Raw genomic sequence first — 25,021 nt, 5'->3', positions numbered from 1 at the left:
AGTATATTCTTTAAGATGTATCTAATTTACTTGGAAGGCAGAGTTGGAGAAAGAAAGAGATAGAAAGAGGAGAGATCTTCCACCTGCTGGTTCACTCCCCACAAATAACCTCAATGGCCAGCACCGGGCCAGGCCAAAGCCAAAAGCCAGAAGCCCAACCACTTGAGCCATCCTCCACTGCTTTCCCAAGCTATTAGCAGGGAGCTGGAGAGACAGAGAGGAAGATCTTCCATCCGATGATTCACTCCCCAAGTGAGCTGCAATGGCCGGTGCTGCGCCAATCCAAAGCCAGGAGCCAGGAACTGCCTCCAGGTCTCCCACATGGGTGCAGGGTCTCAAGGCTTTGGGCTGGCCTCGACTGCTTTCCCATGCTACAAGCAGGGAACTGGATAGGAAGTGTGCTGCCGGGATTAGAACTGGCCCTCATAGGGGATCCTGGCGTGTTCAAGGCAAGGACTTTAGCCGCTAGGCTACCATGCTGGGCCCTCAGTTTATTCTTAGTACCCATTTTCTATTAACTTTTTGGAGGTTCTTTGCATAAATGGGTTTTTAGACGGCATCCCCACCTTAAAAAAATTTTTTTAATTTACTTGAAAGGCAGAATGACGCACACACACACACAGAGATTCTCCATCCAATAATCCACTTCACAAATGCCCACGAGAGCCAGAGCTGGGGCCAGGTCAAAGCCAGGAGTCAGGAACTCAATCAAGATCCCCCACATATGTGGCAGGGACCCAGCTACTTGTATTTATACTTGCTACTTCCCAGGATGCACACTAGCAGAACAAGGTATGAGAATCCTTGCCTCAAGTACCCCCACACCATCCTAAGGCCATATTTAGACAGGTCCAATCAGATCTCCACCCAACACTTCCACTTGAACACCTATGCTGATTTCAACATGAACTGCCAACGCTTCAGACTTCTTCACAAGCTGATCACAAACCACCTTCATCGCTGGTCACATGGAACCACTCCTCATTCCTTAAGCTAACCATGCTGCCCTGTACATCTGTGCAGGCAGGGGGCCCACATGCTTGGACCCATACTCTTACCTCATCTTTCCTTTCCTCCATTAGGAATCCCCTACCAACACCACCAGGATCCTACACCAGAGACAGACACTTGCTTCTGTAGGAAGTTCCTCCTGCCACATCTCAAACTTGCTCTGCTCATTTTCAAGGCCACCAGGCCCGTCCTTGGGTCCTCAGCTCCTGATGGTGTAAGGCCTGTGGTGCGTGGTCCATATTTGCCCCCTTTGAATACATCTCCATCCCTGTCTCAGATCCTGCCAGCTCTAATGCCCCTAACTCCCTGGGAACTGTGGCTCAGAGTCAATATCAGGAGAAGTCTTACCTTACTTTTCTGCTCCTGAGAAAATAACGCGCGGCAAGCAGACACTGACCACTCCAAAGAATTTTCTAGTAATAGGAACCCAAAGGAAAGACAGAACGAGGCAACAGACCTTATTCTAGCCCTTTTAAGTGACCTCTTTAAAGTATGTTTTATTGGAAGCGCCATGAAGTTTCAAATGAGATCCACCCATATTTAAGTCTGGCTCAAATGGAAATCGTTTTCAATGTATTCATTTTCAGAATTATCCAACTTCCCGCTCCTTTTCACAATGGCAGAAACTCCTAAAAAGGAACCTAATTCAAAGCAATCATTGTTCTTGAGCTGTCATAGCACCTTGGCACTCTTAAATACACTGGATGAGCTGAGCCTACTTTTCCCCAGTCCTTGCTTCTCCCTGGCTAAATGTATAGCACTCCTATGAGAGTAAGCGAGGAAGCTGGCTTTTGGCCCCTCTGCTAACATCCTATACATCCGAGTTTTAATTGCCCTTGCAATTATAACCCCCTGCCAGGTAAGCCGGGGTGGGGAAGGCTCGAGAAGGCTCTGCTAAGGTTGGGAAGAAGACAGCTCTGCAATCATTCCTGCAGCCAGCAGAAGGAAAGAGCAACATGAAAGCTGGCCAGTGGGTGGCATGAGCCAGCTAGACGATCCACTGGAGGAAGCGTTTTCTGTCTGTGCTGGCTTCCAAGACTCTGAGAGCTGCAACGCTGGGGATCCCCTGGTGGCTTGATATTCAACTAAGGCTGGCTGGAAATGGAAAGGCTTGCCTGGCTTGCCTGTGAGTTTAGAAAGCAGCACAGCAACAAAGGGAAACAGGCTATGACATTTTCTAAATATTTACCAAGGGGAGTCGACGATTCTGTCAGTGGAGCCAGATCCGATCGTGAATTCTCCTGCCTGCCTCCTACATTCAGCCTGGACCACTGTCTGCATCTCCAGAGCTGGAGCAATGCACCCCATCAGAGTGGCTGTCACAGACCGGGAGCATCTCTGTGACAAACCCAACCACTGCTACTGCGCGGCGCAGGTGCACCGATCCCTACAGGGACCCTGCTCCGAGATTCCTTTTCTTTGAAATCATGGTCAAGATGACCTCACTCCACACAGGAGTGCCTGGCTTCAGTTCCCAAGGCATGGCTCCTGATTCCAATGTTCTGTCAATGCAGGCCCTGGGAGGCAGTGGAGACGGCTCAAGCAGGTGGATCCCTGCTACCTACGGTGGGGGCTGGGATGGAGGGAGACTGGATTGGCTGCCCTCTGCCTTAGCAATGACTCACTCCCAAACACTGCAGGCATTCAGGAGCAAACCAGCTGATGACAACACTCTGCCCACCCTCTTCCCCTCCTTCTCATCCTTTCGCTCCTTTCCACCTTCCCTCCCTCCTCACTGTGTCTGAAAAAAAAAAAAGGAATAACTTTAAAACAATAGAAAAATAACCAAAGATTTGTCAATGAAAGCTGAGTCAATACAAATTACTTTCTGGTGCCTTTCCCCTCTGTAACCTTTGTACCATATTTTTGGCTTATCTGAGAGGTCTTTCACCACTTCACAGAAAACACATATTATTAAAAACTATACACAACTTTCCAGGCTTTCCTTTTTTGCACCAAAATAAGCATAGAACCCTTTTTTTCCGTGAACTTTGAAAGTTCCTTCATATTACCTGAATGGTTTCAGAACTCAATAATCATGTACTGCCTGCCAGTCCTTGTTAGGAAATCAAATTTCTCATCAGCCCACATAACACAGTTATTTCCACTCTGCATCCTCCCAAGTTAATTAATAAAGGTTAATGTGCAGGTCTTAGGTTATAAAAAAACACATATGGATAAGGGGCCAATGTGGTGATGCAATGAGTTAAGCCCCGATGTCAGCATTCCATATTGAATGCCATATTGAGTCCCAGCTGCTTTGCTCCAGATCCATTTCCTGCTAATGTTACCTAGGAAGTGGCAGATGATCCAAGTATTTGAGTCCCTGACACCCATGTGGGAGACTGGGGTGAAGTGCCCTTCAGACCTGGCTGCTCGAGCCATTTGGGGAGTGAGCCAACAAATGGTATATCTCTCTGTCTTTCTATCTCCTCTCTCTCTGCCAATCTACCTTCCAAATAAATAAGTCTTTTTGAAAAGCATGGATAATATGGGGCTGGCACCATTGTTCAACAGGTTAATCCTCCATCTTCAACCCCCAGCATCTCATATGGGCATGGGTTCATGTCCCAGCTGCTATACTTCCCATCCAGCTCCCTGCTTGTGGCCTGGGAAAGCATTCGAGGACGGCTCAAGTCCTTGGGACAGGGTACCCATGAGGGAGACCCAGAGGCGGCTCCTAGCTTCAGATCAACTCAGTTCTGGACATTACAACCACTGGGAGAGTGAACCGGTAGATGGAAGATCTTTCTCTCTTAGTCTCTCCTCTCTGTAAATCTTCTTTTCCAATAAAAATAAATTTTGAGTTTGACTTTTTGACTTTGAAATATAAGACACCATTCCTCATAAGTAATTTTGGTGATGGGGTCCAGGTTAAAATAGGTATCTACAGTCTTAAAAAATTCCCAAAGTCCTTCCCCACGAACCTAGAAATGCCACCTCATTGTGTGTCAAGAGATACATAATCCTCAGTAGTATTATTACACATATCTGCCCTATAAATATATACCTGGACACCTTACAAGCCGTGTGCGGATGTTGGCAGAGTTAAATGTTCACCAGTATCTTTTCTCCTGCCTAGCCCCCATAACTTTTATCTCTCTAGATTTCCCTAAGCTAAAAAGTGTTAGAAAATAAGATGCTCTTCAAAGGAAAGAAAATCTCAGAAGTTTGAGCAGCTAAACTTCAGGAAATAAGCCACTCTGGCCTTGGAAGAAAGACAGGAAAGCAAGGGCTAGTGTGGGGGTTGGGGTGGGGGTTGTGCATGGAAGGTACCTGCTACAGCTGTACATACCTGGCCAGGCAAGCTGCTCACACGTGTCGCCCAAGCAGCCACAGAAATGGGAGGCTGGGCTCAGTGACCACCAAAGTCCCTTCCCACTAAGTAGCGTTGGCCTCATGGATTTTTGATACTCATCCTGTGGTACGGCAACTCTCCCTCTTTCCTGGCCACTTCCAGGACTGAAGAGAAAAACTGGCTTTCAAAAAAAAAAAAAAAAAAAAAAGCTTTGGCTACTGCCAAAATTATAGTTCTGTCCTTGAAATGGTGACCTGATGTTACCCGGCAAGGCGAAGAACCCTTCAAGCAAATTTATGCCCAATGCTGTCTTCAGGTACAATCTTATAAACAAACCTCTCTCATATCAGCTCAATTCCCCAGGTCCTGGTAGGGAACACTGGGAAGCTAAAACACAAGCCTACAGCCAGATCTTTCTTCTCAGGCTACCTCCACATCCCCTGCCATGCGGCTCACCTTGAAAACACGGCAGACCCCAAGAGCTGAACTGAACTTGAATCCTCAGCTGTGTGAAGTGAAGTGAGTGATTCAATCTACTGAACCTGTTTCTTCACTTTAAAAATGATGACAATGTGAGCTACCTTACAGCGACTCCGAAAGAGGATGACAGAATCTTTCAACACTGCTGTGTGGCCAGCCAGGTGCTGGGCTGGGTACTGGTACCTACACAGAAACAACAACCTAAAGCTTTTACAGTTTGCACTCAACTCCAGTCTGTTTCCACAACTGTGGCAGACCTGTCAGACGTTGGTGCAGAAACTTTCATTCACACCTGCTTTGCCGTAAATAGTCATTTTGATGTTTGCCAAATTAGGTCCCAGGTGGGAGCCTACCCTCCCTCCCCCTCCATGCCACGTCTTCCTCCCGCCCCAACCTTGGCCGCTGGCGCTAATTACCTAACAGGTGTCCTGCCACAGGACACCTTCGGAACACATGAAAGCAGCAACAAGAGGAGCACAAGGTGGCATCCCAGCTCTCTGCTGGGCAGACCGCTCTCTCGCTGGCTCGTTCGGGCAAAACCTGATACGCCTGAGCTCTGAGGCTGGTCCGGATGCCGGGGAGTCTTTCAATTCCATGAGCAGGCTGAGTCTTCCCAGAACTCAAGATTAACAGGACTGGCTAGTCCCCAACCATAGCCACCACGCCACTGATAAGCCAAGGGCAACAGCACAGGGGTCTATGGGCTACGTTTTTGTCCTAGATGGCGGCTGTGCTTTGCTGTAGATGGGGATAAAATTCTGTATAAATGGCTCAGGGCTGGAGTGTCAATATCAAAGGCGTGTGGGAAGAGGTGGGTGGCTTGGTCAGGGCAAGTTTCATTATGGTCCTTGTCCTAGCTCCTCCAGGAATCACTCTCCAGCCAAGTGCAAGCTAGCTGTGTTGGGTGCTACGTGTTCAGGACACATGGACAAACATTTTGCACTTAAGAGCTCTGGAACCCAGGGCTCGCTCACAGCCCAAGCCTGGTCCTGGAACAGCAACAGGACCTGTGTGCCTTCAGTCTCAGCCAGGAAGATACGCAAACTGGAAATTCTAGGATAAAAATCTGGGAAGCCAAGGATGGGTTAGTAGACATTGTCACGGGGGCTGAGATTGGCAGTGCAGACTTCCCCGGTGGAGGAGCGATTCCAAGGACTTTCCAGTAGCCACTACCCACAAGCCTGGGCATTACACGGCTGCCTCCCACCTGCCGGTGACAGCCCAACCGCCCCCCACTCAAGTTCTCACTGTAGAGACGCTTCCTTCTCTCGCCCCACTCCTTACCTCCAGTTTAATGCATCTAAAATTTAAATCTACACAGAATCAGCGGCTTCTTTTCGTTTACCCTCAGCAAGTTAAGCGTGTTATTATTAACTCCTGGCGCCTTTCGGCGCTTGGCGAAAACAGTGGTTTGGGTATTAATAGCTAAAATCCAGGCCCTACCTGCGGCTGGTTGTCACGGAAACCCTCCCGAAGCCCCGCAGCTGCCGCCCGGGACTCTGGAGTCTGGGCGAGTTGGTGGGAGTTGGAATTGGGAAAAAAAAAAAAAAAAAAAAAAAAAAAAAAAAAGCTCTTATTTCTTTCACTCTCGGCTATTTCTCGGGGCTAAGTTGTCGGAGGAGGAGCTGACGAGGGGGTGCCGGCAGAGCGGACTGCAGAAGCGCGCGGGAGCTGAGGACCGATGCTAGGTCCCTGAACAAGAGGACTTGGGGCACGCGGTTTTTGGCTCCCTCGGCTCCCGGCCGCTCTGCGCGTCATTCCCAGCGCCCCGAGGCCCGGCCCCCCTCCGCTACCCTGACCTGTCCTCGCTGCCTGGATGCTGGGCTGTCCCGGGTGCGCGCAGCCAAGTTGCAGAAGAGGCTCCGGGTGGCCCCTGGGCACTGGACCCCGGCGGCGGGACGTGAGGCCGCCAAAGCAACACTGACATGGGGCAGGCTGGATAGAGGCAGGACCCCCTCACTCCTCCCCCTTAGCTCCGAGGCCAGGGACCAGAACACGCACTACCCGCCTCCCCGCCCTGTGCCCCAGGCGCCTCTCCACGAACCGCCTGGTCAAGGTTAGCGCCCGGCCTGCCCAGCGCTTCGCAAGCCCGCGCGGGTTCCCGCGTCCCGGAGTGATCGTTGCCGCAGCCCCGCCAGGGCCGCCCGCGCGCGCCGCGCCCCGCACCCCTCTCGCCTCACGCGCGGCACCCGAGGCGGGGTTCCCCACCCTCTCCCCTGGGCCCCCGCCGCTCCTCGGCGCTCGCGAACCGGCACCCAGACCCCTCGGGCCGTCGGGCCCTCCCAGGACTCACCTGCGCTGGGGTTGAAGCGACGGCCACCCTGAACCCGGGGGCGGCGGTGGCGGCGGCGGCGCAGGGGGAGGAGGGCAGCGCGGGGCTCTTGGCACAGCGGCCGCCGGGCGCCTGGTGCTGCCGAGCCGCGGACCCGCCCAGAGATATAAATAACATTATCTGAGGAGGGACATTCCTGCCGGGGGACATCGCTGCTGCCGGGACCAGATAGTCCCGCGGCGGGGGCGGGGAGGCGGGGCCGCAGCCTCCTGCAGCGCCAGGCCCTGCCCCCGCCTTCCCCACCCACTCCCGCACCTGCCAATCAGCCTCGGCGCCCGGGGCACCTGCCCGGCCTCCGCCGGGCTCCCCGAAGCGGTCTCTGCTTTCCCGCCTGCCGGCCCCCATGGCCTTCACCTCGCCTAGCCCCGGGCCACTCCGAGCCCCTTGCGGCGCAAAGACGGTGGCCTCGGAGGCGACTCGGGCCTAATTCGGGCGCCTGGAGCAGCGAAGAAATGAGTCCTCCATCCTTTCCCGCCCTGCACACAGTCGGGCTTTTTAAAAATAACACGAAAAGCTGTGCTAAGGCGGTAGGATGGGCGAGGCGGGTCCCGGGGGCTTGTGCGCCCCCGCTGCTGCGGCGTTTTGGGGAGGGACAGACTCCCCCCACCCACCCCACCCTGGGCTGGTGTGTGGTAAAAGCGCTTTCCCGTGCCGGCTGCTCCGGGCGGGCGGTGAGAGCAGACGCTGCGAGCGCAGGGGGTGGGCACTGGGCCCGAGGCCCCCCGCCTCCAGCCCGAGCTGCGCGTCGCTGTTGGAGCCCGCAAAGCCGGTGCGGTCGGGGCGAGCTGGGCCAGGCTGCCGCGCTGCCCTGCAGTCCCACGGTGCTCGCACATTGCGGGGAGCACTAATCAACAGGCGCCGGGGACCCCAGCAGTCCTCCCTGACGGCACTCCCTGGCCGGCCCGTCTCTGCCTCCTGGCGGCCGGCCGAGGTGGGGTAGGACGAGGTGCAGTAGGCCAGAGAAGCTATAACTCGTAGTGCCCCAGGAGAGGCAGAGGCTGGCGCAGGATCATCGGTGGCTAGCAAGGCAGTCCATTTGCTCGACTTTCTTAAAATACAAGGTCATCGTTCAGTAAGGTTGGCTGTGAGGCCTGGAGGTCGCCCTGGCTCTCTCTTCTCCACCCGCTGTGCGTCCACCCAGGTAGTGTCAGGTGGCGTGGAGATGGCCCTGAGGCTGGCTGGCATACTTGACAAGGGAACACCCTGGCCCCTGAGCTTTATTATATGTTTAGGAGTATAATTATGCTTTGTTTTCCAGGATTGCACCAGAAAAAAAAGGGGTATTTAATTGCCAGATGTTCGAGTTTATTTTATGTAACGAACGTACACATAGATATTTCACAGCCTACAGCAGTGTTGCTTGTAAAGTGTGGGCATTTAAAGATACTGAGATGTTCGACATGGGGCAAAGTCCACAGGTATTAAAAAGCCACGGAAATCTTCACCCCACTTCCCTCTTGCCTGGGCCTGTATCTCAGTTCCATGAGGCACCAGCAAGTTGGAAAGATGATACAAGAATATACATGGGCCTCTATGAGATGGCAGGGATTCCTCCAGCTCTTGCTGATAACATCTACAAGTCCATTTGCTTATTACTGAATTGCGAATAAAAGGCTTTTTCATGGGGGTGGGGAGATAAGTATTTAAGAACAAAATTCTAGTAAGGAAAACTTGAAAAAAACAAACCAACTTCCATAGCTGATGTAGTTATGTATCCCTAGTAAGAAATCTATTTTTTAGAAAAAAATGAAGGGAAAGTATGTACTTTTGTAAAAAAAAAAAAAAAACACCCGTATATGAATAAACTGATTAAATATATGATTCCCTGAAACAATTGCTATATCATTACATGCTGCACAAAACAAAAATTTCTCCGCTATAGGTGTGCGCTACTGAATTGGGCAGTTATTCACATATTTTTCTTTTATATTTTTCAACCATGAGAAGAACAAATTAATATGATGAAAGCTTCAAATCAACGGACAGATTACCCCCAAGATTTTACAAGCCAGCTCAGCTGCTCTGGTTATTTCCACTTGAGCTGAAAGCTAAATAATTCAATAAACCTCATTTGCTACAGCTTCTGTTATCCTGACAGTACCCCTCAAATGCTTTGCAGCTAATACATTTACAGTGAAATGATAAATCGTAGCTGAGGGAGAGAGGAAGTCTCTGGGTGCAGAGCAAGTGGACAATGTCAAATGAGGGGTGGTGGCAGGAGTGGAGGGGAGCAGATCTAGGGGAGCAGGGATGGGGAGGATGAAGAAGCGAAAGCTGATCTGAGGATGCATGGAGATCATGGGGTGTGGGGGGACTGAGTCTGCAGGGGTCTCCCCAGAAGTCTACAAGCCACCTCTCAGACTTCTAAGCTTCACAGTGGCAGACACCCTCCCCCTGGCTGGACAAGGGCCTCTGTGTGTGTGTGTGTGTGTGTGTGTGTGTGTGCGCGCGCGCGTGTCCCCATCCCCCCACACACAGAGACCATGCAGATACCCTTCACTTCCATGCCAGCCCAGAGGATGTGGATCTGAGCCAATAGGAGAGGCTGTGGGCAGACCTTCCAGAACCATCTGCCCAGCTCTACTTTAAACCAATAGTGGAACCAACAGGATGCAAGTCAGGACCCATGAGGGATTTGAGTAGGAGGGGAGTTTCATTTTTTTTTATTCTAACCTTTCTGAATGGTTCCAAATAAGCTTGCAGTGTTTCATAGAGACAATAAGGAAAACAACGGGTTGAGGGTGGATGGAGACAGTGGATGGATCACCTTCTTTTAGCCACTCTTCTACTCCAAATTTTATTAAGAACATGTCCTAATGAGAATAGAGATCTGGACGCACAAGGAAACGAGAAAAAGGGTGGTCAATGTCCCAAGGACATTTATGAGATCCTGAAATACAGAAAAGAAGCAAGGACTGATTCACAGGGAAACAGAATCAGACAAAAACCAACACGTTCAGGAGAAAGAATACTTTCAGAAAGTTCTAAGAAACAGTCCAAGAATAGGAAAGGAGAAAGGGAGACTGGGTAGAACGGAGGAGTCCCTTCTACCTGAACCACTTGTAGTTCCATTTGGCCCTGAGCTTGCCGAGGTGCCCCACACTATCTGGGGGCCACCATCCTGTGCTGGCTTAGCTGATCTCTAGTTCCCAGTCTCCTCCCCTGCACTCGCCCACTTGAACACCTGCCTTAACTTCAGCGCAAACTTCCAATGGTTCAGACTGCTTCACAAATCGATCCAAAAGCATCTTTGTCTCTGGCTGCACCCTAGCCACATACAGCTGTTCTTCATCCTCTAACCTTCTCTCCTCTGTTCTCCTTATTTTAGCATCAGGAAGTTGGTGGGAATTCTAAGACACAACGGACTGAGCCCAAATAGCTAGCGATCCCTGGAAATGACAAGGACGCTTCATTTTGTTGGCCTAATGTCCCACGTCCCCTGCACATCCCTTGAAGACAGACAAACCCATGCTCACCACAGCGGCAATCAGACTACCAAACAAGCTACCCGAGGTTTCAGTTCCAGTTCTTGTTGACAATGGAGGAATCCAGAACTGCTAATAATGCACAGAAAATGTCAGAATAGTGCCTAGAGTTCAATAAAAATCCATTCCCCCTTTTTATCCTTTTGTGAAATTGTGCATTCCATGAAACTTCACTGAAATTTCCCATTCATTTCTGGAAGCATCTAAAGGCATCAAATCTTCCACACTTTTCAAAGACAAACGGAGGACCAGTTCCCCAAACTCACCGTTTGCAGCCACAGGGGATATGAGAATGAGAGGCCACATTCTGGCTTTCAAACAGGATGGTCCCTGAACCTGAAAACCCATGCAAGACTGCAAATATCAAACTGATCCCGTTCTGAAGGGGAGGCTGACAGCGATTTCAAATTTCCCCTCCACCAATCACAACTACATAACAGCCTTGCAGCCCTCCGCTTGCCCACTCATCCACAGACACACTATGCAGGCTCTGAATGAAACATCGGCTTTTCCTGTGCAGCTGCGTCTGTCATCTCCCTCCTCTCCTGGATTAGATTTCCTGTTGCCTTGTGTGACCTTGCACACATGTGATGGCAGGTTGATAGTGAGTTGTGCCCGTGAACTTGGGCTGCTAACACCCCACTCCCAGTGCCTCCGTCAGCGCTCTATTCCTTCACGGGGCTTCCACAGCCAAGTAAAACACACCAAACCACAGCAAGTCTGCTGGTTGTGGTGGAGACTCCAGGTGTGGGCAGGAGTGCTTCCCCTGAAGGGGTCTCTCGTTGATATACACATGGCTGCTTTCTCTTTCTGCTTTCAATGGCCTCCCCCTGTGTCTGTGTTCTAGTGCTGGCTTACAATGGCCTCACTTACCTTAATTACCTATTTAAACCCCCACAAATACAATCACTTTCCGAGGTCCAGTGGTGGGGATTAGAATTTGAATGAATTCAGGGACACCCGGGTCAACCCGTTAGTTAAGCCTCATCTTTTCTTTTTTAATTAATTAATTAGTTAATTAATTTTTTTTGGAAAGGCAAATCTACAGAGAAGGAGAGACAGAGAGGAAAGATCTTCCATGCACTGGTTCACTCCCCAAAAGGTTGCAATGGCCAGAGATGAGCTGATCAGCAGCCAGGAGCTTCTTTCAGTTTTCCCACACAGGTGCCAGGTCCCAAGGCCTTGGCCCATTGTCCACTGCTTTCCCAGGCCACAAGCAGGGAAGTGAAGCAGCCAGGACACTAGAAGGCCCCCATATGGGATCCCAGAGCTTGCCTGGAGAGGATTAGGCAATGGAACCATCGCATCAGGCCCTCATCTTTTCTTTTTTAAGAAGATGCATTTATTTATTTATTTTATTGGGAAATTAGATTTACAGAGAGAAGAAAAGCCTGGCCAAGGTCCTTGTGTCCACTTGTGAGGTGGGTGTCAGGCCCTTAACCCCCGGGGCAGGGGTTCCAGTGGGACACGGGGTTCCTGGCCTGGGTCCTAGGGGCAGCATGGGAGAACTGGTCCTCCTCAGTCAAAAGAGCAGTGGACGGCAGGCCCTGATGCATATGGAGGATATGGCAGCTCACTGGGACCCGCAGAGGACATCTGGTACCATAGCAGAGGAAGAAGAACAAAGCAAATTGACAACTACCCCAACCAAATGTTGACAGCAAAAATCTGGGCGAATGGAGACTCTAAGGTCGACTGTGTCAGCCGATGGACCTTGGAAGGGTTTCCTCATCCTTGGATCAATGAGATCAACAGCATTTCAGAACTATCAAAACCAGCTGGGCAGAACTCTCAGCATGTGTGCCAGGGGAACCCTGGGTTGTTATTGGGGAGCCATTCCCCATCCCCGGGTACTGGGGTGGTTGGGAGCCTGGGTATGGCTTCTACCCTTGTCGCTCCCTTTCCCCCAGAAACAGGGAGAAGAAATAGAAAATTTGGAAACAATGATCACACCCATTTTTTCCTAACCCTCGATCCTCCCCACCATAATCAACTATGTAAACATCATCTAAAATAAAAACAATATATTTTATTGGGCCTGGTGCTATAGCCTAGTGGCTTAAGTCCTCGCCTTGCATGCCTGGGATCCCATAAGGGTGCTGGTTCTAATCCAAGCAGCCTTGCTTCCCATCCAGCTCCCTGCTTCTGTCCTGGGAAAGCAGTCAAGGATGGCTCAAATCCTTGGGACCTTGTACCTATATGGCCTATCCTCTGCTGCTTTCCCAGGCCACAAACAGGGAGCTGGATGGGAAGTGGAGCTGCCGGGATTAGAACCGGTGCCCATATGGGATCCCAGCACATGCATGGCAAGTATTTAGCCACTAGGCTACTGTGTCGGGCCCCTCATTTTTTCTCATATGAATTTATTCTCTAACCTCCTCACTGTTCTCATGTACAGTTTCATTCTCTTGTTGTTCTTCTCCATCGTAGGAAAATAACAGGTAATTCCAAGTCATTTCTATTTGACTTACAATACATGTTTGAGACTTATTTTTTTTCTCCAAGAGATTCAGCTATTTATGTGATAATAAGGTTATTTTAATGAATTGACATTCCTGGAGACATCACAAGCAATATTTGTGCCTACATTTCACCAGCTTTTCAGCTACCTAGACACTTCTCCACCTGACTTCCTGTGGATGAGACATTTGGTTGATTCATGAAAGTTTCATGCTTACAGCTATGGCCAAGTTCATCTTTGGAGGTGTCATCTTCCAATGTCTCGTCCCTGACGAGTGCTGATTAGATGGCTCTATCTTTGCATGCTCCACCCTCCGCGGATGAGTCAGACGTCTGCCTTGGCCCAGGCCTTGTTCTAACATACTACAGGATGAAGCGTGTAGGAAAATGCATCCGCACACATGATGAGTGAATTAATGTTTTCACGTTAACTCTGTTGTAAATACTCCTCAAAGTGGATACTGTGAAGATTATCTCCACCTAAATTCTTTGTTCTCTTCACTGATCGGTATTTATGAGGCTCGAAACTCAAGTCCCGGGGGAAAATATCATGGAAAATTCAAGTTTATTAACAGGGAATGACAGCTAGAGTTCTCACAAATCCAATTAAGCAATTTTGTGCTGATGTGATAAATGGTCCTGTTAATTGCTTTTATTTGTTAGAGAGCAATGTTAAAATTCACCAAGTGTTTTTCATAATATTAACCAAGACCTTTGGGAAATTTTCAATAAAGTTTGGAAAGATATTGCAATTAAAGACTCCATTACCTCTGCCATTTGTGTCATTTTCTGTTCTGTGAGATATGTCTACACCGCTCAACTTTCATTTGAGTATTTGTTTAGTGCTGTGAAATCTAAAAATTCAAACACGGTATATCTGATAAAATGCCTACATAACACAACACGTGCTCATCAGAAACTTCATTTTTGCTCATTTTCTTTTGTATATGACAAATTTTATTTTTAAAAGATTATGTATCGGCTTCTTTCTGTCAAATGTTTTCCAATCATTTGGATTCCATTTTGTAAACCAAATTGCCACCATTATCCTTATAACGGATAAAGAAATCAAGGATCTGGGAGTTCAGTTTTTCAAAGATCCCATCAAACTCGAAATCTCTTGCTGATTAAAGAGTTGTTTGTGCAGCAAGAAGTATCACGTGATTTCTAAATGCACAGACTTCTGTGATATTGAATCTAGATGACTCACATGATAGCCCAGCACTTTGTCAACAACTAAGAATTGAGTCCCAAATTCTACTGAGCGTGTGCAGTCATAGCTCTGTGCTGTTTACGCTGTTCCACCATCAATGTGCATTTAACCCTGAACTTCGTATCATGAAAACCAAACCAGTTGAAAGGTGCAGATCTTTCTATTGGAAAGGGAGGTGGAGTGGAGGAATCCCAGTGCCTGTGGAATCGTATCATAAAAATAATAAGATAAATAGATAAATTCTTTTTTTTTTTTTAAAGATTTATTCATTTTATTACATCCAGATATACACAGAGGAGGAAAGACAGGGAGGAAGATCTTCCGTCCGATGATTCACTCCCCAAGTGAGCCGCAACGGGCCGATGTGCGCCAATCTGAAGCCGAGAACCAGGAACCTCTTCCGAGTCTCCCACGCAGGTGCAGGGTCCCAATGCACTGGGCCGTCCTCAACTGCTTTCCCAGGCCACAAGCAGGGAGCTGGATGGGAAGTGGAGCTGCCGGGATTAGAACCGGTGCCCATATGGGATCCCAGGGCTTTCAAGGCGAGGACTTTAGCCGCTAGGCCACATCGCCGGGCCCAATAGATAAATTCTTAAAAACAACAGCAACAACAAAAACAACAGTATAGGGATACTTGAAGAAGTTTGTGGGGGAAATAGACGCATCCCATGTAAGCTCCGGGATCCCATATGGACATCAGTTCATGTTGTAGGTGCTTCATTTCCCATCCAGCTCCCTGTTTGTGTCCTGGGAAGGCAGCAGAGATGGCCCAAAACCTTGGGACCCTCCAGCTACCTGGGAGACTTGGAAGAAACTCCTGGCTTCTGGCTTTGGATTAGCTTAGCTTTGGCCATTGCAGCCATTTGGGGAGTAAACCAACAGACGGAAGATCTTTGTCTCTCCTCTATGTAGATCTGCTTCTCCAATAAAAATAAAAAAAATCTTTCAAAGAAATAATTTTAGGGACCAACACTGTGGCATAGTGAGTTAAACTTCCACTGATGATGCCAGCATCTCACATCTGAGTACTAGGCTCAAGTCCCAACTGTCCCACCTCCAACTACTTCCTCTCTGATACACCTGAGAAGGCTACAGAAGATGACCCAAGTGCCTGTGCTCCTGACATGCAAGAAAGAGACCCACATGGAATCCCTGGCTTCTCACTGTGGTGTGACCCTGACCTGGCCATAGCAACCATTTAGGGACTAAACCAGTGGATGGAAGATCTTGTTCATGCTCCCTCTCTCTGTTACTCTGCCTGTCAAATAAATACATGAATAAATTATTTTTTAGAGTTGAGTTTATTGGGGTCAGTGTCGTGGCATAATAGGTTAAGCCTCTGCCTACAGTGCCCACATCCCATATAGGTTGTTTGAGTCCCAGTTGCTCCTTTCTGATCCAGCTCCCTGCTTGTGGCCTGGGAAAGCAGTTGAGGACAGCCCAAAGCCTTGGGCCCCTGTACCATGTGGGAGACCTGGAAGAAGCTCCAGGTCCCTGGTTTTGGAGCAGATCAGTTTTGGATGCTGTGGGGATTGAACCAGAGGATGAAAGATTCTTTCTCTGTAAATCTGCCTTCCAAATTAAAAACCATAGCAGAATAAATCCTTAAATAATGAAACATAAAATTTTTTTGGTGCCCAAAATTTTGAAATACCTGTATCATTTGCTTTCATAAACACATTTTTTTATGAATCTTATGAAGACTCCTCATATGCATGAATTTAAAGAAAATTTGCACAAGTCAAGTTTATGTTTTAATTCCTCTTTCCATGAGCTTTTTGAAGCCCTTGTAGCCCATGCCTAATACCAACCAATATCTTTATTTTTCAACTCCTACATTTCACCTCCACCACGTACTACCAGTTAGAAAGTAGTTGTATTGGCTTATCTGATTTCAGGTACTTGATAAACATCCTACCCTCATCCAAAGACCATACGTGAACCTGCTAGCTTCTTTCACAACTACAAACAAACCTTAGAATGCAACTAATTCTAGCAAGAGTAAGCTTCTCATATACAACATTTTGGTTACAGAAGTAAGAAGGAAAAAAGTAGTGTCAGGCAATGACTTTCTATTAGCTAAGTGATATTTTTTATTCAGAAGACAATAATAGCATAGGGAAAAAACGCCAAGGTAGCATAATAAATCTGGATTCTACACCCCCTTCATCTGTCTCAGCAGTTTCTCATCTAAAATCGTGACATTGAAGCGCTTGTGTGGTGGTATATTAGGCAAAGCCTTCATCTACAAGTGCCAGCATCCCATATGGGTACCAGTTCATGTCCCAGCTGCTCCACTTTTGATGCAACTCCCTGCTTCTGGCCTGGGAAAGCAGCTGGGGATGGCCTGATGCCTTGGCCCCACCCAAGTGGGAGAGCTAGAAGAAGCTCCTGGCTTCTGGTTTCGGCTCAGCTCAGCCCTGGACAGTATGGCCGTATGGGGTGTTGAACCAGTGAATGGAAGACCTCTCTCTCCTTCACTCTCTGTAAAAATCTTCCTTTCAAATAAAAATAAACACTTAAAATATCCTGACATTGAACTAGCTGGCCTCCAAGGACTCCCTCAGCTGTGGCTCTCTGTATGGTTTACACTTACAATAGCACATAGAAGATGTTGATAATAATGAAGATAATAATGAAAAATTGAAAATCGCATAGTTGTTCATGCATTCAAAATTGGTTAAGTCAATATTAAAACATGTGGAAAGCTGTGGATTTTGGGTTGGACACCTATCCTAGACTCAACAGATCAAATCAAGATAGAGCTTCACCACAGCTAGTGAGATTTACTTTGTTGAGCTGTAACCAACCAGCCAAACCCTAGCCAATGAATTGCTTTCTTAGGTTCACTTCCATTTTTAACCAAATGCTATCTGAGTCTTGTTGGCTAGAGTTCTTAGAGCCCGGATGTAGGTACTGCCTCAATTCTGAATCGTTTGTGGTTTGCGTTGCTCAAATAAACTTTATTAAATTTAGTTGGTCTACAGAATTTCCCCTTTTAATACCAATTATAGTATGTTCATGTCTCTTTGTAGTCATTTAGTTGATGATGTGGTTTTATAGTCATCGATAAGAAAAGATATTATGATGTATTGTGGAACTTTTTAAAAGTAGGACCAAATAATTTCTATTTGGCTAAGAAATATTTTATGTAAGAAAGGTACTCCTAAAAATTTTAAGTTATTTCTAAATGGATGGAGAGTCACTCTTATTTACATTTTTTCTATGGTGTTCAGGGTTTTATTGGCATAGAATGTTTTTATAATGAATAACAAAGCTATTTTCAGTTTGGAAAAATATATAGTAAGACATTATCAAATATGAATTGCAAGTATTACACCATTTTTTGCCAACAGATTTTTTTTTAAAGATTTATTTATTTATTTTATTGGAAAATCAGATCTACAGAGAGGAGGAAAGACAGAAAGGAAGATCTTCCATCCACTGATTCACTCCCCAAGTGGCCGCAGTGGCTGGAACTGCATTGTGCCAGGAGCCTCTTCCAGGTCTCCCAAGAGGGTGCAGGGTCCCAAGGTTTTTTGCTGTCCTCAACTGCTTTCACAGGCCACAGGCCAGGAGCTAGATAGGAAGCAGGGCTGCCAGGATTAGAACTGGCAGCTATATGGGATCCTGGCACGTGCAAGGCAAGGACTTAAATTGCTTGGCTACTGCACCAGGACCCACAAACAAATTTTTTTCTAGATTTTTTAAAATTTGTTTTTGTTGGAGAGTCAGATATACGTAGAGGAGGAAAGACAGAGTAAGACCTTCCATCCGATGATTCACTCCCCAAGCAGCCGCAACGGCTGGAGCTGAGCCAATCTGAAACCAGAAACCCAGAGCCTCTCAGGTCTCCCAGGTGGGTGTGGGGTCCAGAGGTTTTGGGTCATCCTTGACTGCTTTCCCAGGCCACAAGCTGGGAACTGTATGGGAAGCAGGGCAGCCAGGATTAGAACCAGTGCCCATATGGGATCCCGGCATGCGCAAGGTGAGGACTTTAGTCACTAGGCTACCGCATTGGGCCCCGCAAAATTTTAAAGGGAGGTAATACAGGGAAAGAGCAGACAGAATGACCTCAAGGAAAACAAAGTCTGAATATTTTTGTAAGTGACTCTGACAATGCACGCCAGGAACATGAAGAACCCTTCTTGTTACACAAACCTGGCACAGCTGATCTGCGTGTCTCAGGCAGACAGCATCAGCAGTGTGGAAGATGGGTCAGGCTGGTCCAGGCTTACTCCCCTCCCTACTCCCGTCCATCCCCAGCCCATCCATAATGCAAAGACCTGACAAACCATCCTGACCGACCTTGGCTCCAATCACAGGCTACGGAAAAAGCAATGTAAGTCATTTTTTTTTTTTGTTTGTTTCTTATTTTTTTTTGTTTTTGTTTTTTTTTTTTCTTTTTTTTTATGTTTTTTTTTTTTATTGTTGTTTTGGGTTTTTTTTGTTTTTTTTTTTGTTTTTTGTTTATTTCTTTTTTTGTTATTTGTTTTTTTTTGTTGTTTTATATGTAAGTCATTTTCTAACAAGATTGATCTGTATAACATTGTTTTCTCTACTTCCGTGCTTTATTTATCTGCACATCTTAACATGGCCTAATGAACACCAATAATTACATTGATCAGTCAAATAAGTGTGGAAAGTGCAGAACTAATTATTAGAAGATAAACTAACACAACGAGGGACACATTAGCAGGGAGCTGGATCAGAAGTGAAGTAGCCAAGGTCTGGTGAGGTAGCCAGGCTGGCTGATCCTCCCACCACGGGGCCAACATCCCATACGGACGCTAGCTTTTCAGCTCTATTTCTAATCCAGCTCCCTGCTAATGGCCTGGGAAAGCTGCAGAGAATGGCCCAGCTGCTTGTCCTCTGCACCCACCTCTGGGAGACATGGAAGAAGCTACCGGCTGGCCAGCTCAGGCTGTTGTGGTCATTTGGAAGGTAACCATTGGGTGGAAGATCAACTTCTGCATCTCTGCCTCTTTCTGTAACACTGACTTTGAAGTAAATAAATCATTCTTAGAAGAAGAAGGAGGAGGAGGAAAGAAAAAAGAAAAAGTGAAGTGCCTGGAAATCAAACTGATGCAACGCCACAATGCTGGCCCGAGGAAATTGCAAAAAAGCAATTCAACTACCAATAAATGAAAGCTTTGTGGCAGAGAGACAGAGAGGGCCAATATATGCAGAGTTAAGGCTACCTTATTAACTACTTGTTATTTCTATCTAGATCAGTTTATTTCTGCATAAATTTTTTTAAAGATTTTATTATTATTGGAAAGCCGGATATACAGAGAGGAGGAGAGACAGAGAGGAAGATCTTCCATCCGATGATTCACTCCCCAAGTGAGCCGCAACGGCCGGTGCGTGCCGATCCGAAGCCAGGAACCAGGAACCTCTTCCGAGTCTCCCACACAGGTGCAGGGTCCCAAAGCTTTGGGCCGTCCTCAACTGCTTTCCCAGGCCACAAGCAGGGAGCTGGATGGGAAGTGGAGCTGCTGGGATTAGAACCGGCACCCATATGGGATCCTGGGGCTTTCAAGGCGAGGACTTTAGCCGCTGGGCCACTGTGCCGGGCCCTATTTCTGCATAAATTTAAGTCAACTCTGCCCTCTACTGCTTTGTGACAGTATTATGACACCACAAAGCTGATTGTAATTGTCCTGTTGATTACTTCAAAGTAGTGATTCTCAACCTTGACTCATTTTTTAAAATTCTCTCTGCTGGGCCCAGTGCAATGGCTCAGTGGTTAAATCCTTGCCTTGCAAGCTCCAGCACCCGTTATGGGTGCCAGTTCGTGTACCAGCTATTCCATTTCCCATCCAACTCCCTGCTTGTGGCCTGGGAAAGCAGTCAAGGACAGCCCAAAGGCTTGGGACCTTGCACCCATGTGGGAGACCCAAACAAGCTCCTGGCTCCTGACTTTGGATCAGCTCAGCTCTGGCTGTTGAGGTCACTTGGGAGTGAACTACCGGATGAATCTTTGTTTCCTTCTCTTCGTAAATCTGATCTGCCTTTCCAATGAAAACGAAAAGTGGGATGTGGGTGGGTGGGGAGCGACTTGGTAGCAGCATCAAGAATTATCCTAGGGCCCGGCGGCGTGGCCTAGCAGCTAAAGTCCTCGCCTTGAAAGCCCCGGGATCCCATACGGGCGCCGGTTCTAATCCCAGCAGCTCCACTTCCCATCCAGCTCCCTGCTTGTGGCCTGGGAAAGCAGTTGAGGACGGCCCAAAGCATTGGGACACTGCACCCGTGTGGGAGACCCGGAAGCGGTTCCTGGTTCCCGGCTTCGGATCGGTGCACCGGCCTGTTGCGGCTCACTTGGGGAATGAATCATCGGACGGAAGATCTTCCTCTCTGTCTCTCCTCCTCTGTGTATATCTGGCTGTAATAAAATGAATAAATCTTTAAAAAAAAATTATCCTAAACAGTTCTGTTTTCTGTGGATCCATTACTGACTCTTCAGAAAATCCTATGCAAGAAATGACGAGGAGCAAATAAAAATTATGTCTGCGTTTGGACTGAGTTAGAAGAATGCTTTTTACTCTTTGCTAGGTAATAGAGTAATAACCCATGAGTATCTGTTGAAAGCCGTGGACCCCACTCTCTGGAGAGAAAATGAACACAAATACATCATTTTACATACAGTTTTCTGCTAGTTTAAAAATTTTGGTTTAGGGGCTCGGCAGTGTGGCCTAGTGGCTAAGGTCCTCGCCTTGATCCCATATGGCTGCTGGTTCTAATCCCAGCAGCTCCACTTCCTCTCTCTCTCTCCTCCTCTCAGTATATCTGACTTTGTAATAAAAAAATAAAATAAATCTTAAAAATAAATAAATAAAAATTTTGGTTTAGAAAGCAACCCGTAAATGAATCTATTACTAAAATTATATCCTACCATTTATAGACCATTTATATACACAGATCTTGAAATTAAACAGTCCATAAATTAGGTTAAACAGTGAAAGGCGCCTTTCTTTTTTTTAAAGATTTATTTTATTTTTATTAGAAAGTCAGACATGCAGAGGGGAGGAAAGACATAGAGGAAGATCTTCCATTCACTGGTTCACTCTCCAAGTAACCGCAAAGGCCAATGCTGCGCCTATTCAACTGGCTGTTGAAATCACTTGGGGAGCGAATCATCAGACGGAAGCTCTTCCTCTTTGTCTCTCCTCCTCTCTGTTTATCTGATTTTCTAGTTAAAAAAAAAAAAAGGAGAGAGATTTATTAATTTATTTGAAAGGCAGAGTAACAGAGAAAGAGAAAGAGAGAGAGAGACCTTCCATCCCAAATGGGTTTACTGCCCAAATGGTCATAATGGCCAGTGCTGTGACATGTAGAAGCCAGGAACCAGGAGCTTTTCCATGTCTCTTTTATGAGGGCCTGGGCCCAATTACTTGGATCATCTTTTGTTGCCTTACCAGGCAATTAACATGGGGCTGGATCAGAAATGGAGCAGCTGGGACTTAAACAGGGACTTACATATGGGATGTTGGTGCTACAAACTGAAGCTTAACACTTTACACCCAGCACCAGCACCAGAGTGTGGTTTTTGAGAGCAGTTTTATCCATAAATGTTTGATCTAATGTTTTCAATCCCATCTGGTGGCAATTTCTATGTTCCAGATAATATCAGCAGTTCTGATAGAACAATGACCCTTCTAGAGATTCCCTACATATTCTGCACATGTTGGATAAAAATCCTCTTAGAAATGAGAGTACACCTGGGGCCAGTGGTGGCTTACTAGGTTAATCCTCTGCTTTGCAATGCTAACATCCCATATGGGAGTCGGTTCATATCCCAACTGGTCCACTTCCCACCCAGCTCCCTGCTTGTGGCCTGGTAGTGCAGTCGAGGACAGCTCAAAGCCTTGGGACCCTGTATCCGCTCATAGGGAGACATGGAAGAGGCTGCTGGCTTCTGGCTTTGGATTGACCCAGATCTGGCCATTGCAGCCATTTGGGGAGTGAATCAACAGACAGCAGATTTTTCTCTCTCTTGTCTCTCCTGTCAGTATTTCTACCTTTCTAATAAAGACAATTAATAAAAAGACATTTTTTTTAAAAAAGAAAAAGAAGTGAGAGCACCCCAATGCTCCTGCCTGCTAATTAGCAGTCCTTGGGTTCCCTTTTGCTCAATGAAGTCATCATCTAACTTGGAATACTGGAGCCAGGAGGTGAGCTTCACGGTAGATGAGCGGTGAAGGTGTATTTCCTGATCTCTTGATTCTAACATGCTGCATGCCCTGCCCTTCACCTCTCATCCTTTTCTTCCTGTCCACAATTTTATCTCTTCCTTGACTACACTCACCCCAATAGCTCACTTCTGCACACGCTACCACCCATCACATTACAACGTAGTCACAAGTCATTCACCACAAACAACTAGATACTGGGCTGATGTTTTTGGACATTCACACTATGAGTTCTATACACCTATGTACGGCAAGCTCCACCTTCACGTGAAAGGACTTGATAATATTTTGAACTCTAATACCCACCGTATGAACCACACGTCTCCAAATACATTCCAAACACCTGAGACTGGATAATTGATAAAGAAAAGAGGTTTAGTTAGCTGCCAATTTTGGAGGCTGGAAGTCCAAGATCGGGCATCTGCATCTGCTCAGCTTCTGGGGAGGGCCTTGGGCTGCTCCATGCATGACGGAAGAGCAAAAACAGGGCAGGGATGTCCAAAGAACGGAGGGGACAAAGGGGGCTGGCAACGTTGTAACAACCTGCTCTTGCCAGAACCAACCCACCCTTGTGGGGGCTGCATCAATCCCTTCTTGAGGACAGAGGCCTCAGGGTCCTAGCAACTCTCAACAGCCCTAGCACCTCTCAATCCTAGTAGTTTGGCAATTAAATTTCAACATTTTTGGAGACAAAACATATTAAAACCATGGCACTCATGTATGTTCCTGCCATCACAGTGGCGTCCTGGCATCTTCTACTGTCTACCCAACTTCAGAAAGTCTGCTGGTGTACCAACCCTTCTGGAAATCTTAGCTGAGCCTGCATTTCATCCCGCCCTCCTGCCTTCCTGCCCCTCATCTCTCACAGGCTAGGATGCTGCCGTATCTCTGGGCTCCAGGAGTGCCCCAAAGAGCAACAGTGACACTAGGTGGTAGCCACTGGTTTTCCTCCCCTGTCCTCATGGTGTGAACTTCTTGAAAGCTCACATGGAACTGACACCCTGAGCATTAATTACATGGATTGAATTTCAGAGTGATATTCCTGTGTTACTTCCTCCTGGTATATTTATGTCACGCACCATGTATGGTATTGAAGTGAAATCTACCTGGGTTAGACAGCTGGGGTACTAACTGAGACAGTATGAGAAGCCAGTCACATTGGCAGTACAGTCACGGACCCTCTTTTAACTCCAATCAACAGACCAAACATCTCAATTCATTTTCCATTCCTGTAACAAAATTCCTGAGGTTGAATATTTCATAAATAGGTGTATAGAACTCACAATATGAATGTCCAAAAACATCAGCCCAGTATCTAGTTGTTTGTGGTGAATGACTTGTGACTACGTTGTGATGTGATGGGTGGTAGCGTGTGCAGAAGTGAGCTATTGGGGTGAGGGTGCCTTGGCTAGATAACCTCTTGGTGTGTCTGCTACTGTAGTAGAGTGTCTAGTTTGAGTACTGACTACTCTATTCTTGATCCAGCTTCCTGCTGATGCTTACCCTGGGAGGCGACAGATGACGGCTCAAGTATGTGCGGCCTTGCCACCCACTTGGAAGACCTGGTTTGCATTCTGGGAGCCTGGCTTCAGCTTGGCCTAGTCTTGACTATTACAAGTATTTGGATAATAAACCCGTGGATGGAAGATCTCTCTCTCTCTCTCTTTTTCTCTCCCGGTCTATCTGTTTCTTTCAAATAAAATAAAAACAAATAATTGAGTTTTTTTTAAAAAAAAGATTTATGTATTATTTTTATTGGAAAGTCAGATATACAGAGAAAAGGAGAGACAGAGAGAAGATCTTCAGTCAAAGCTAAGCTGATCCGAAGCCAGGAGCCTTTTCCAGGCCTCCCACATGGGTGTAGGGTGCCAAGGCCTTGGGTCATCCTTGACTGCTTTCCCAGGCCACAAGCAGGGAGCAGGATGAGAAGTGGGGCTTCTGGGACACAAACTATCACCCACATGGGATCCCAAAACATGGAAGGAAATAACTTTAGCCACTAGGCTACTGTGCTGGGCCCAAGTGAATTCTTTTTTTAAGGGAAAGTGTTCACACTGCTTAGATAGGAAGCAAGATAGGAAAAAGAGACCAGGGCCCGGCACCGTGGCCTAGCAGCTACAGTCCTCGCCTTGAACGCCCCGGGATCCCATATGGGCACTGGTTCTAATCCCAGCAGCTCCAATTCCCATCCAGCTCCCTGCTTGTGGTCTGGGAAAGCAGTCAGGGACGGCCCAAAGCTTTGGGACCCTGCACCTACATGGGAGACCTGGAGGAAGTTCCTGACTCCTGGCTTCAGATCAGCGCAGCACTGGCTGTTGTGGTCACTTGGGGAGTGAAACATCGGATGGAAGATCTTCCTCTCTGTCTTCTCCTCTCTATATTTCTGACTTTGCAATAAAAATAAAATCTTTTTTTTAACATACATTTTTATTGCATTCCTTTTTTTAAAACTTATTACATTGCATTATGTGATACATTTTTTATGCACTGGGATTCCCCTGCCCCTCCCAGAACCCTCCCCCACGGTGGATTGCTCCACCTTGTTGCATT

The 25,021-nt window shown here is 47.3% G+C and overlaps 1 protein-coding gene across 2 annotated transcripts in view; it reads right to left on the bottom strand.

Moving 5' to 3' along the window:
- Positions 1-7,297, bottom strand: part of SPTB (spectrin beta, erythrocytic) — a 120,856-nt gene extending 113,559 nt beyond the window's left edge. The window contains exon 1 of one of the 2 annotated variants that reach the window (XM_058655137.1): positions 7,083-7,297. The gene's annotated coding sequence lies outside the window, so the exon portion shown is untranslated. The remainder of the gene's footprint in view (positions 1-7,082) is intronic. The other variant, XM_058655140.1, reaches the window with a different exon arrangement.
- Positions 7,298-25,021: the final 17,724 nt, after the last annotated feature.

Source organism: Ochotona princeps, chromosome 26, assembly GCF_030435755.1.
Source record: "Ochotona princeps isolate mOchPri1 chromosome 26, mOchPri1.hap1, whole genome shotgun sequence".
Taxonomy (NCBI): Eukaryota; Metazoa; Chordata; class Mammalia; order Lagomorpha; family Ochotonidae; genus Ochotona; species Ochotona princeps.
This window is presented reverse-complemented; position numbering and strand designations above follow the sequence as displayed.